We start from the raw sequence: 12,929 nt of genomic DNA, 5'->3' as shown, positions 1-12,929 counted from the left end.
ACAGAGCCACTTTGTCCTGTGCAAGGTTTACGATGACGGGCCATTGTGAATGGCAGTGAGTGCTCCACCAAAGTGCCCAGAACCATATTGCCTGAAAGTAAATTAAAATCATTTAAATATAACCTTGCAAAATATCATACATAGGACTAATATGATAATACAACGTGTCTCCATATTGTATGGCTGATATGCAGTGAATATCAACATACATTTCTGTTCAATAATTATAATAATAATGCATTTTATATGTAGGGCTCCTTACATTGAATAAACAATTTAAAAGTGCTAGTGTTCATAATGTAAATTCAACTAACAACACAATGTAAATATTTCATTGACATACTTTGATGCAAAATGTAGCCCTTTTTTTATACAGAAATTTGCTGTTGGTGTATTAGCCTAGGACAACACGCTTGCCAGATTGTTTTATCTAAACAGCCCTATGTTGTTAAAAGTTACTGTTTACCAGGTATACAGCCACCAGGAATGAATGGGGCTAGGCTAAATCCTAACACATTCACAACGTGATGTACAAAGATTAAGTGCATGCATTGAAAAAAGATATGTATGTATTAATTAGTCTAAGTTGAGGTAAGAACATAGCAAAATATTGAAAAACGGTGGGTTTTCCTTTAACATTACTCTCGCATCAGCTATTGTGTAACAGTCACATTTATTCACATCACGAATGACTACCTGCGCAAGCGCGCACCACAGCCACCGTAAAAAGTTACGTAAATGAAGTTACTCAGGGTAACGTTAGCTCAGATTTCGAGTAGTAGCCGTATATCTCGGAACTCAGGGCAGAACACCCGAGTAACGATAAGCCTAGCTAACAATCGTCCTGCTAAGTTAGCTAACATTAGTCATTTTGCTTGAAGCATAGGCAAACTTTATGCAAGGTCTATGTTTGTGCATTACTCGGCGTAGACTCGTTCCTAAAAATACAATATAAGCGGTAGCTAATGCTAATTTAAATCAAGCAAACAAATAGTTGTTGTTTTTGCTCCAAAAAAGTTGACTTACCTCGAATAAGATGGTTCCTTCACGTTAAAAGTGTTCATCAGACTCGCGTGGTAGCCAGGTATGTCTGTCATCCAAAGGACCGGGCTGTTTTCAAGATTCTGAAGGAAGTGCTAAGATTCCGATTGGCCCAGAGAAATGTCAGTTATAAGAATTATCCAATAATGTTTGGCAATTCTAGCCCGCATGGCATTCAGATAAAGGACAGCCTCCCGACCCCCCCCCCACCACCTTAAAAAAAAAAAACTCTCCGGTTCTAGGCGATTCACGTGAATGACCCAATTGACCAAGAAAACGGCGATTGTCGCCGAAAAGCGACAAGTTTGCAGGTCTGGGGAACATGTGCTTACATCATTCAGTAGCACAACATTATTGTGATAAACTTAAGGCATAATGTAGAGCCAGACGGTTGTTATTGTTTGAATGTGTCTTGACTTGAAACCACTAGGAAACCACTATATCTTGCAGAAGGTTTGCATAGATGAAATACAGGAATAAAATATTGTTAATTATGGTTAAGAGATATTTTAAAGCATCTAATCCCACCCTAAAACCAACCATTTCTCAACTATATAAAACACAACACGCAAGCAAAAGTACAGTCATTCTGGCATGTATTACATAAATTGACCAAAAACCTCTGGGGATATTTGTAGTTATTGAAAAAAATGTGACTGCTATGTATGCTGTGTTTTATATAATATTAAATAAATGGGTATATTATTTGCTCAACATGCCTGAATAGTGCAATGTGTAAATATTTAAATAAATTTAATAATTGTGGTTTAATCATACAGTATCCCAATCATGTCATCATTTCAAGTTTATACCCCAATGTATAATTTTATACACCAATATGTTAAGATTAATCTGTAAATGCTGGCATTGCCATTAGTGCATAGATAAACTAATTTGCATTTAAAAGGACACACCCAAAAACGGCACATTTTTGCTCACACCTACAAAGTGGCGATTTTAACTCTTTCCCCGCCATTGACGAGATATCTAGTCAATCAAGAGAAAACGCTTCCCCGCCAATGACGAGTTTTTCCGTCTTTCCACAATACCGCTATCCACTAGGTGGCGCCCTTCCGCAACTTTTTAAACCCGGAAGTATTGCCCTATGGCAAGCTGCTGCATGTCCGTGTCTGTTTTAAAGATCGCTCTGAATGGGAACTCTATGAAAAGTCTGTTACAAAAATTTAATTATCTCTGCTTTTTGCTCAAAATGTGGTGTTTTTGCAGAAACCTACCCATATTCAAAAGCTGATTACAAAAGAACTACTGACTTTTTTTTGAAAGCAGAGGGTCTGTTCTTTCATTTGGTATATTGTATGTTTATATATTTAAAGAAGAACATTTTCTGGAAGACATTAAACTTTTGTGAAAATCATGAAAAACGCTGGCGCTGGCTGGCAACTTTTTAAAAAAATGCTGGCGGTGAAAGAGTTAATATTCTGTAATAAATGATCTATATGGTAATTTGAGCTAGAACTTAACATTCATACTCTGGGGACACCAAAGATTTATTTGACATTTTAAAAAGGTCTTGTAAATTGTGCCCTTTAATAAAAAAAACAACGATGCACAAAAATATGCAGAGGCGTCATGCCAATTGAAATTGAGGGGGAACGTGCAGAGCCGATCCTGGCCTTCTGTGGGTTCTAAGCAACTTTGTGAGGAGGCCCGGTCATCGCGTTCATAAAAAAACATTCTCTGTCTCTGCTAAAATGTAGCTATAAACAAAATGTTAACTAAAACACATATTATCTTATAGCTGTAAATTTTTTGCCACATGTAGATTACTGTGACACCCATCAGAATACTTCCTAATTAGCTAAGTTTACATGGAAAGCATTTGCCTCAATCGGAAGGAAATCATTCTGATTGATAAATCTATCATAGCGTTTACATGAACCCTTAATAATGTGACCGGTTTGGTGTGCATGTTTATATGGCGCAAGTTTTAAATCAGATTTGATCATTTGACATGCGCACATTGCACAAAAAAATATAGTTCCGCGCTGTTTCAAGATACGCATACAAATCATCCTCCTAAAATCGCTGTGCGTATATTTCAGGTCATAATTAATAAACGACGAGCACACGGAGCTTTGTGCCATGCTGATTATCAAGCAGCACCAAAACAAAATGTGGCCTGTCACAGCAGTGTATATATGGTTTTGTATTCAGTATATTTAAGCCATTTGTCAAAATTATTGTTTATCTCTTAATTAAATATTAATTTATAACTATTATGCCCTGGGAACATACATGGTTTATTAGTTTGTTAATTTACAGCAGGAAGCCTACTTTTAACACAGTCCTTATTAAACCATTAAGTTACCAGTCTGTGTGGCAAACAAACCTAACACAAATTCTGTAAGATGTGGTTTTGCAAAGTCAACATCAAAAACATAAATTAAAACACACTTACAGTATCTGCGAATCAGAAGCGCCGAAATGTCTTAGTAAAGTTGAAAATGTTTCAATCCTTCAGATGGCGTTTTCGGCAGATCTGGATCAGCGATCTCTTCAGAATTGAGGCCAAACTTTGTAACTATGCAGATCTTATACAAACATGAATTGGTATTATTTGACCCTCTTAAACGTGTACTGAATGTGCTTGAGGGGGTCTGTGATTGGATGAAAGGTGTCGTGATAAGCACTGCCGATCGCGGATTTTGATGTTTTCTGCCTCTCGGTTGTGGCACCACATGAATTCGAAGGAACCATGCGTTTGTGGGTCAGAGTATTAATCATGGACTGAGCGGACAACACTGTCTTGGATCACTTTACAAATGACTAGAAGGAGATTGGTAAAATTTAAGCAACAAGACAGTAACCATGTGACTTCCCTCAACAACACAAGCTCGTGTTGTTTGCGTCATACAGCATTACGCCAATTCCACACCGTTGCACACACACTCCAGTCCAGTAGGTGGCGGAAATGCACCTTTAAGTGGGTTTGCCAACCGCCATTAAAAAGAATCTAAGAAGAAGATTGCACACATGCAGAGCGTCCCAGTTTCTTCTATCAATCCGATAAAGTGTTTACATGTGCTTTCAAGCGGTTTACAAAAGGTATAAAACACCCCTCTCAAACCATTTAGATTTTTAATCAGTTTGGCCCTTTTTATTCCAATTGTGGTGTTTACATGGGGCATTTTTATTCATTTTAAACATTTAACCCGATTACAATTGTCCATGTAAACGCAGCTACTAACACATGTTATCTGGAAAGCCCTTAATCTGTTACATTAGTACTTAGAAAACAAGGTCTACTGCCAAATATATTATTTTTAAGAGATGTAGATTATCTGGTAAACAAATTTAAAATTATGAATAAAATAAAACCAAAATAGCTGTCAGATAAACTATAACAAATAACTCAACAGATTCTCCAATTTGTTCAAAAACTAAGGCATGATATCAGACTCCACAGATAAATACACCAAAATACAGAAATAATTCTCTAAATATGCAAACATTACACTTAATGTGCATTGTTTTAAAATGCTAACAGGAGTCACACAACATCTTGCATGAATAAATGTGTTTATTTTTAACACAAATGAAAGATTTTGATTCAGGGTTGCTGCAGGTTTCACAAAGTCAAATTTAAGACTTTTTAAGACCTTTTTAAGACCATTATGAGTGAAATTTAAGACCAACGCGACAATTATTTCAGAAATTCTTAAAACATTATATTTTTTATTTTTATTATATCATTATTTATTTATTTTGACAAATAAAATCCACTAATATGGGAAGATCAGTATGGTCAGCTGCTGATATTTGCCTTGTTAACTTGTTTTACACTTTCTCCACCCATGTGTTATATGCATAAATATGCACTGTACCGCCATCGCATTAATTCGCCTCTCTAATTACACAATAATTACCGGTAAATGAAAATGAAATTTACTATTAAAAGGCTGTTTGTGGTTTGTTGTGTGTTGCTAACAAGGTCGTATCTAAATCTTAAGGCTGTAGCCTCCAGAGGTCGCATTTGTAAGTTACATATGTCATCAAGATTAGCAGATTAAAGTCAAGGGAGTAAACGCGCATGGAGCAGTAAGGTAAACAAAAGCTTTCTAAGTGAAAACTGTGTAACACTAAAGTTGACTCTTGTTGGTGGCTCGGGACTCGACGGCCTGACTGTTTAAGTTGATTTTCAATAAAGCAGTGTTGATTTTTTCGCTTCTGGGTCCTCGGTTTCAGAACCTGGCAATTGCTCAGGTAAGCCACGGGCTAGTTGGTTAAATTAACACAGAAAAGATTTTTGCATATACAAAACTGCATTTAAGGTTTGTTTCTCGTCAAACCTACAGTATACAGTCAGATCACAACACCTGAAATATAGCTTATGGCATGAATTGCGTGGATTATAATAGCCTACATGTGTATCCCTTTTAAAAATAATGATTAAAAACTGGATTGAAGTGCGATTCAGTGGTGCGCGAAGTGCAGAACTTTTCTTTTTAGAGGCCCGCCAATCAAACACTTTCTTCCTCTGTCACTGATTAGTTCTACAGCATTTTAAATTTTTTTTTTTTTGCGGAGAACGCTTTTTCGGGAATAAACGGAGGTAAGAAATTTAAGACTTGGGTTAATTAAATTTAAGACCTAGGATGCAAATCTGGCCGTTTTTAAGACTTTTTAAGACCCCGCGGGAACCCTGTGATTATTATTGTGTATAAGCATTTATGGCAAAACACACTGAACTAAAACTGAATCTAGGGATTTGGACTGCAGTGTTTATTACAAATCCATTGCTTGGTTAGAATAAAAAGAATAAATAGGAATTTTGTGTTCTTTTTACTTCACCTTCATGGAGCTTGTCTTTCCTGCTCCGGGTGGATAGCATTAATATCCGAATGAAGACGCATGTTGATAGGCGCGTCAACCGCATGCGGAGCTGCATAGATGGACTGACAACTGGAATTAAAGTATTGTGAGATCAGACTGCTTGTTATAATTTTGAATGTTCCCAATGATGTCACTCGTCAGCTGGTCTGTGCAGCGCTGCATGAAGTTAAGAACAAGGGGCCCCCTAGTGGTGCGGAGGCCCTACACACCTCGTGCAGCCTGCGTATAAAGCGGATCGGCTCTGGGCACGTTCCCCTTTTCAGATTTATAAGTGGATTTTGCATGCAACCTCAAAATCAATAAATTTTTTATCTGTAACTTTGTTTCATGGGCAAAGTATGATCAGTTCTTCACTTTTTGAGATTTTGCGGGTTTTATCACAGGCATCTTTCTGGACATATTGCAGTGAATTATTAATGAATTTTACAGAGGCAACAGTGCTTGCGCCATCATTGTAAACGGCCATGAATTACCTGTGTACAAAGATGATAGTTCAAAGTCTATGGGCCCTACCATACTACATGCGCAATGTGCCACACCTGTGTTTTTGCTAGTTGCAGCCCGGCACAGTTGTCATTTTCACTTTAAGCACCACATTGTTTAAAAAGCAAATACATTTGTGCCCATTTTTGTACCCCTGGGTCTTCTGGTCTGAAAACGAAGTGTGTTCCCTTTCAGTTGGTCACTACGATGTCACAGCGTGACCGACAATTTGGAAACTGCTTCGCGGAGACCTATTTTCTTTGAGAAACTAAAACACCAATGAACTGGGTATGCAGGTATTTGAATATGCCGGCGCCACCCCGCCATGCGAGAATTTAACAAGAGGCAGGTGCAGTTACCAAATCACTCTTTTTCGCTTCGAAAGCCGGCAAATCAATTGCTATTACTGCTGCTTGTTGATGTTGTTGAGAGATAGCATTTCAGCGGAGGGTCGCCAAATTCCACCTTTTAAATTTGACTTTGAACTTGAGTGTGTGCATTGCACTCCTCTGTGCACTTCTGGTGGGGTTGCGGTTCAGCTTTTATAACAATAGTAGGTTTGACTATTGTTTGGAAAAGTGCCTAAAATAAAACGTTTTTGATTGATTGGAGTTAAAAAAGTTTTATATTGATCCTTTGATTCAATATTAAAATACCATATACTGCCTAGTGATAATAACACACTTACACACATTAATGACTGTACTCAATTTGCTTTTATTGAATGCAATCATAATCAACAGCATAAGCTGATATTTACACACATTCACTTTTTTTTACATAGGTTATAATTCAGTCAGTTTATATTACATTATTTCACATGTTCATAACATTTCTGATTCTAAGCCGATGATTTGATGAAAAAAATCTCAACCAAATCTTTTTTAAATATCAAATGACTTCTTGAATAAAACAAGCATTCTTTGTAATAGATTTGCATGTCTAGATTTATTTCTTCAAGTTGTGACCTTCTAATCCAGGTAAAAGCCTAATCATCTACTGATAAGATTAGGTGCATTAAAGTTTGATTTCACTCATTAATTTCAATAGTTGACATGATCGTATTCAGTCAATATGAAATATATCAAGTTTATATTTTACACAATGTTATTTATATTATGTAGGGTGATTTTATAAAAAGCAGTAAATCACAAAAAAGTTATATAAGGATGTCTTATATAGGGAGAAATCTAAAAACATTCTGGGAAACACTGACATAAGTTAGGTGTTCATAAGGAAAAATATTTTCTGTATACTGTATCTAGATCAAAACTTTAAAAGCAGTTTTCAATCCAGATACTGCATCAGTCCAGTTTATGCTTTTATTTTTATTATATACAATATTAAGTATTTAAAAGAGATCTGTATGGGGTACAGACAGTAAAGCAAAAGCTAACATAAAATGATTACCATTATATTATTATAATTACTTATTATTATTATTATTGTTCTCTATTGCATTCAGTTACGACCTGTAAAAATAACACAATATTTTAATATTGTAATATTTAATTATGAATGTGTGTAAATGTATGTGTGTATAAATAGAGAGCAATTGGTACCTGCAATGTTCGTATTTCCTGAAATACATTCCCATCAGGCTGTGTTTTCCAGTTTGCCAAATAATCCCCTTGACCTTTAACCACTTTGCTTATCTATCAAATTGAAAGCATGAAACCGTATATATTAGATAGCATATATCATTATAACACAAGTTATGGCAGTTATTCAGTACATATTCATATTATTTCTCTGAGAGAAATACACTCACTGGCCACTTTATTAGGTACACCTGTCCAACTGCTCCTTAACGCAAATTTCTAATCAGCCAATCACATGGCAGCAACTCAATGCATTTAGGCATGTAGACTTGGTCAAGACAATCTGCTTCAGTTCAAAGCGAGCGTCAGAATGGGGAAGAAAGGTGATTTAAGTGACTTTGAACGTGGCATGGTTGTTGGTGCCAGACGGGCTGGTCTGAGTATTTCAGAAACTGCTGATCTACTGGGATTCTCATGCACAACCATCTCTAGGGTTTACAGAGAATGGTCCGAAAAAGAGAAAATATCCAGTGAGCGGCAGTTTTGTGGGCGCAAATGCCTTCTTGATGCCAGAGGTCAGAGAAGAATGGCCAGACTGGTTCGAGCTGATAGAAAGGCAACAGTAGGGATGGGTATCGTTAAGGTTTTAACGGTATTACTACTCTTACCCCGGATTTCCACCGACTGCGGAACGGCTGCGGATCCGTTGCGGAACGGCTGCGGAGTAAATCGGTTTCCATTCAAGTCAATGTGTGTATTTCCACTGACTGCGCTCCGAATCCGTCACAGCTCCGGCCATCCGCAGCCCTCCGGCACAAATACGCAGAGCTTCTATTTTTGACGGATGCCGGACAGCTCCGCAGGGCGGAGCCATGACTTTATCGCGTGATCATACCTGAATTCACGAGAACTCGTGTTTTTTTTTATTAAATCTTTGCAATACAAACATTACAAACACACACAAATAAAGTCATTAATACTACAACAACAAATAATAGACAGGAACAGAGCCAGGGGGAGTTTCAAATAAATACATTAAAGATAGATCATATATAAATGTTTTAGCAGCCTTCTTATTTTTTGAATTTTGGATGGATTTGATGTACTGCTCTGTCTACGCGAGATCTCGTGTTGTGATCTGAGCTGGTTTGTAAAAACGTCATAATTCAACGGCATAATGGGCAGAGACAGAACTAGGTATCGCGCGATCATCACGTGAATTTGCGAGACCTCATGAGTCCTCGTCACTTCAGCACGCAGCCGCTCTGCAACAAAAGCGGAACTGGTGGGTATTGACGGACGGCAGAGTGCGGAGACGTAACGCAGCGGAGCTGATCTGCAGCCGCTCCGCCGTCGGTGGAAATCTGGGGTTACCGATACTGCTTAACGGTCCGGTACTTTAACGGTATTCTTATCGGTACTTTGGCCAATGTTAACATTTGATCATGAACCTATGTTCACATGATTAAGTTAATTATGTGTCTGCATTTTATCATTACAAATTAATTTCTAGATATCATTTCTAAATAATGTACATATATTTGTTAATGCACCAGCGTGAAAGCTGCAGAAAAAATACTCTAAATAAGATATTTATATGTAGGCTATTTTTTAAACTAACTTGAAGTGCTGAGCATTTAGCCAAATAAATGTTTACATACTGATTTTTCTTTATTTAGGATTTTAAAACAAGTAGAAAATATGTTGAATGCATAACGTCATTTCTCCCAAAAGACATCAACAGAATTTTAACGTAAGGTAAGCAAACCAATTAGGGAGATGGTACATTTATATTAAATGAGGTGAACAACGTTGATTTAACATGATTTTAGCATACATGCCTGACAGGCGCGGTGGGCGCGTGCAGCAGGTGACGCAAATTATAGGTCCTCCGAGGTTTAGACCGTCTCATTTCAGTTCTCTTCGCGGACTTCTGAGGCTGCCACCTTGAAAGACCAAGTGCTTGGTAAGGTTGCATGCTTAGAAAGTCGCAGCACTTGAATTGGGACAGTTTCTGACTGCACGTAATGCACTTCTGAAAGATGCTTTGACAGATTGCTTGTGTTTCCGCCCTTACATGCAAACATCTTGTTGAACAACCAGTGTTGGGAACGTTACTTTAAAAAAGTAATTAGTTATAGTTACTAATTACTTCTCACAAATAGTAACTGAGTTAGTAACTGCGTTACATTATTATAAAAGTAATTAATTACCAGGAAAAGTAATTACTGCGTTCCTTAAAAAAATTCAATATTTCAAATAACTTGAATGCCCCTTACAAAATTAAATATGTTAAATGACTAAAATGGATACTAAAGAGAAATCACTAATTTTGTGGCAGCATGTGACGATGTGAGGTGCTTTATTAGATCAGAATTACTTGCCACAGACGTGGAGAGACTTTTTCTTCATGGGCATAAGTTGCACATTACACAAACATTCTTGCCTTTCACCTCAACAATGGAAAAGTAGTGCTGTATACTTCGTGTTTGCGACCGCTACCTTTGAGCTTGTTGTACTTGCCATTGCCCCGTCGCCGGTGTTTTCGGAGTGATTGATGCGCGATGACCGGGCTGCATGTCAGTGCTTTGAGATGGGGCACAGTCAGCAGCAGCACCGCTGCTCGTTGAGAAGAGAAAACGACGCGTATTTTCATGTCAGTCTTCAAAAGTCTCCAACCACGCCAGAAAATATAGCTAGATTTTTCCTATAAAGTCCCTAAAGTGATAGAAAGTTGCTAAATCTAGCGACAAAGTGACCAAGTTGCTCAGACTTTTTAACACTGCTGCTCGCTCCTCGGACTTGAACTGCGCGTGTGGGCGGGCCTTTTTGTGAACTCTGCCTCTGGTTGGCTACCGATGGAAATTAAGCCAATCATCATCCGTTATGTTTCTCACAACACACAAGAAAAAAACAGTGTTTGGCTGAGAGAGTGAGCATACGCGGCTGAAAATCACTACAGTAAGATCAATTTTAGTAATGCGCAGCATTTTAATGTCAGTAACAATAACGGCGTTATAACGGGGGAAACAGTAATTTATTTGATTACTCGTTACTGAAAAAAATAACGCAGTTACTAACGCCAATTACTTATAACGCCGTTATTCCCATCACTGATGACAACGAGCGTTGTCTGCATCAACTCTTTTGAAGTATAACCACACTTTTGAACGTTTTCCTCTATCCGCCATCGTCACTCTTTGAATTAAGCGGGAGTTGTGTGCTGTTATACATTTGCGTGCGGCCGTGCGCCACGCTCGTTGTTTTGTGTGACAGACAGCTTCCGCGGCGCGCATGAGAGATCTCTCTGATCTCACAGACAAACGTCTTAATATTATCGCAAAATTGAAATGTTTGGTGAGATAAAATGTGCACGAAAACATTATTAAGCAAGAATACATAGTACATTTATTTAATTTTTTTTCTCCAGGACCGAAAGCAGAACCGATAGCATCAGATCTTACTGATACTACGGTCTTTCATAATTTAGCCCCAGGGCCAGTTTAATACCAGGTTTCGGTACCCATCCCTAGGCAACAGTAACTAAAATAACCACTCGTTACAACAGAGTTATGCAGAAGAGCATCTCTGAACGCACAACACGCCGAACCTTGAGGCAGATGGACTACAGCAGCAGAAGACCCCACCGGGTAGCACTCCTGACAGCTAAGAAGAGAAAACTGAGGCTACAATTCACACAGGCTCACCAAAATTGAACAATAAATGTTTGGAAAAGATTGTCTGGTCTGATGAGTCTCGATTTCTGCTGCGACATTCGGATGGTAGGGTCAGAATTTAGTGTAAACAACATGAAAGCATGGATCCATCCTGCCTTGTATCAACAGTTCAGGCTGGTGGTGGTAGAGGTGTAATGGTGTGGGGGATATTTTATTGGCACACTTTGGGCCCATTAGTACCAATTGAGCATCATGTCAACACCACAACCTTCCTGAGTATTGTTTGCTGACCATGTCCATCCCTTTATGACCACCGTGTACCCATCTTCTGATGGCTACTTTCCAGCAGGATAAATCATCTCAGAATGCTTTCTTGAACATGACAATGAGTCATTGTACTCAAATGGCCTCCACAGTCACCAGATCTCAATCCAATAGAGCATCTTTGGAATGTGTTGGAACAGGAGATTCGTATCATGGATGTGCAGCCGACAAATCTGCAGCAACTGCAAGATGCTATCATGTCAATATGCAAGATGCTATCATGTCAGATAATCTCTGAGGAATGTTTCCGGTACCTTGTTGAATCTATGCCAGATATTAAGGCAGTTCTGAAGGCAAAAGGGGGTCCTATCCGGTACTAGTAAGGTGTACCTAATAAAGTGGCCGGTGAGTATATGAACAAAGTTACAGTTGTGTCTGGTCTTCCCTCTCCAATAGATAAAAAGTGGCCAGTGAACTTAAAGGGATAGTTCACAAAAAAATGAAAAATCTGTCATCATTTATTCACTCTCATGTTGTTACAAACCTGTAGAAATTGCTTTGTTCTGATGAGCACAAATATTTTGAGGAATGTTTGTAACCAAACCGTTTGTGAGTCCAATTCACTTCTATAGTAGAGAAAAATAAAACTATGGAAGTGAATGGGCTCATGAATGGTTTGGTTACAAACATTCCTCAATTTATTTGTGTTCACAAACTTCAAACAATCCGAGTCTCCACTGAGAACACAGGAAATCCCTTGCGGAGATCTAACAATGGCTCTCATGGTCAAATGTGACCTCTCAGTAAACAAACATGACGGATGATGGGCATAAGAAATGCCATTACTGTGGTCTGCTTTTTACAGCTCTGTAAAAAGATGTCCATCTCCCTTTGGACTGTGCCTGCTGCACCATGACTGCTGTTGTAATGGTTTCATCTTTCATCAGCTTGCTTTCTAATTGGGTATGGTTTCATTTCACATGAAAATCTACAGCGTAAGCGTTTGTCCTTGGGTTTCCTCCCACACAACAGGACTTCTGATCGTAAATATTCAGCATGTTGACAATTT

Source organism: Paramisgurnus dabryanus, chromosome 1 (genome assembly GCF_030506205.2).
Source record: "Paramisgurnus dabryanus chromosome 1, PD_genome_1.1, whole genome shotgun sequence".
Classification (NCBI taxonomy): Eukaryota; Metazoa; Chordata; class Actinopteri; order Cypriniformes; family Cobitidae; genus Paramisgurnus; species Paramisgurnus dabryanus.
The sequence above is the reverse complement of the archived record's forward strand: the minus strand, read 5'-3'. Positions refer to the sequence as shown.